Below are 2,260 nucleotides of genomic sequence, written 5' to 3' on the forward strand. Positions count from 1 at the left end.
AAGTCCCTCTCCCTCATCAGCTTGAAGAGCCATCAGGGTTCCCTGAACTGTGGGAAGTCCAAGGACCGCCCACCTCCATCCAGGTTTAGTAAGTTGAGCATCCAAACTACTTAGGAGCACTTTTGACATTCTTTTTGAGCCGGGCGGTGGTGGCGCACGCCTGTAATCCCAGCAATGAGGAGGCAGGAGGATCGCTGTGAGTTCGAGGCCAGCCTGGTGTACCAAGGCTGTTCCAGGACAGGCTCCAGAGCTACAGACGTGGAAACCCTGTCTCGAAAAAAATTTTTTTTCTATTTGATATCTTATTTACTTTTCCTGTCGTTGCCACGAAATACTAGGAGCAAAGTGATTTAAGGGAGGAAGGATTTATTTTACCTGACAGTTCTAGGTACAGTCAGTCCATCGTGTGTGTGTGTGTGTTTAACTCAAAGTTCAGGTACAGTCAGTCCATCACGGGTGTGTGTGTGACCAGCAGGAATTTGAAGCACCTGATCAACCGCAATCAGTAACTAGAGATAGTGCACACCGACCGCTCCATTTTTGAGCCCCTTACCGAGTTTGTTCCTGACAGGGACCTGAGAGTCTTCCCAGGCAGATTCAGGTAATAAAGATAATCCCCCATAGACATTCTCAGAGGCCCGTCTCCCAGGTGATTCTAACCTGAGTGGACAACACTAACCAATACATTTGAATTACTCATATACATGTATTATTACATTGCAAAGAAGGGAGATTACCTATCCATGAACGGGGAAGCTCTGAAAATGTTTTTAAAACCTACAATGTAGCATTTTACACACAGTAAACAAATTACATGGAACCAGAAAGTCAGTTGTTATCCGATATCTACCTTTAGGGCAAAAAATAAGTATTAATTTGTATTTGGAAACCGTGTTCATTTCCCTTTAATGTAGGTGGGGAGGAGTGGGGGGCTGTAGTCAAGAGGACGTTGGGAAAGAGGGCAGATTAGAAGTTTCGTTGGGCTGGAAAAGCCTGTTCACCCTGCAATCTGCCAAGAGTCCGCAGCACATAATAGGTTACCAAATCAATGTTTGCTGATAAAAAACAAAAAAGAATGGGGAAACGGGGATGGAAAGCCCAGGGAGTTTAAGGAGGGTGAGACAGAAAGCGACCTTTGGGAAAGGCGGCTGCTGCGGCCCGCCCGAGGCCAGCGACGACGACGACAGCAGAGCACAGCAGGGGCTGTTTAAAGTTTCTAGGAGGAGCCTAACAAAGTCAACCTCAAGAGTTTCCCCCCCCCCCCAAAAAAAAACCCTCTGAGGAGGGTGGACACACACTCTCTGTTGCCTTCCAGCGCCAAGGATCGTCCAAAATCAGGCGGCCCCGCCAGATGGCAAACCTGCGCTGCGGCGCAGGCGCACTGGAGGTTCCTGCGGTGCAGCAGTGAGTGCGCAAGCGCACTCGGCAATCGCACACTGGCCTACAGGAGATTGGAGCTTAGCGGGTGTGACCGCGATGGTGACATCACATAAGGAGAAGGAGTGAGAGCCCTGATCTCGTGGTGACCCAGTGGCCTAATGGATAAGGCATCAGCCTCCGGAGCTGGGGATTGTGGGTTCGAGTCCCATCTGGGTCGTACCAGTCTCTTTTTTTTCTTTTCAAAAAAGACGAAAAATATACAAGTCGATTGTTTCTCCTGCTGTTGAGTATCTTAAAAATTACTCAGAATTTTCAAGTAAAAGATTTGTTCTTTAATCGTACGCCTGTTCTTTTAAAACATTTTTGTCTAATTTTATTAAAGTATAATGAACAAAAACTATGTATTTAAAGAGACTTTACTCTTTCTTTGTTTTTCTTCTCAATACCGACTTTTAGTTTTGTCCTTTTCTTCTTTTTGAGGCTTGAATTTATTTCTGAGGCTTTAATGAAAAATAAACTTAACGTGATGGTGCATATCCTTCATTCCAGCACTCAGAGAGGCAGAGGCATGCACGCGCGCGTGCACGGACACACACACACACACACACACACACACACACACACGGTCTAGCACAAACTGGCAAGTAGACCTTTTCACTTAGGGTTCCCTATAGGCATCATAATGCTTCCTTCCCATCCTGACCCAAAGGAAAACAGCAATAGCAGCACACAAATGTAATAAACATAATTTAAAGTTCTATCCTCGGAGTACTATGAATAATGAAATGTTGTGGGTTTTTGTTTGTTTGTTTTGAGAAAGGATCTTATGTAGCCCAGGCTGACCCAGGAACACCTGTCCCTTCTAAGCCTGGGACTGCTG

The 2,260-nt window shown here is 45.9% G+C and overlaps 1 non-coding gene across 1 annotated transcript; it reads left to right on the top strand.

Moving 5' to 3' along the window:
* Positions 1–1,524: 1,524 nt before the first annotated feature.
* On the top strand, positions 1,525–1,597 carry Trnar-ccg. Its single transcript has one exon. It is a non-coding gene; the product is annotated as a tRNA-Arg (tRNA).
* Positions 1,598–2,260: the final 663 nt, after the last annotated feature.

This window comes from Microtus ochrogaster, chromosome 7 (genome assembly GCF_000317375.1).
Source record: "Microtus ochrogaster isolate Prairie Vole_2 chromosome 7, MicOch1.0, whole genome shotgun sequence".
Lineage (NCBI taxonomy): Eukaryota > Metazoa > Chordata > Mammalia > Rodentia > Cricetidae > Microtus > Microtus ochrogaster.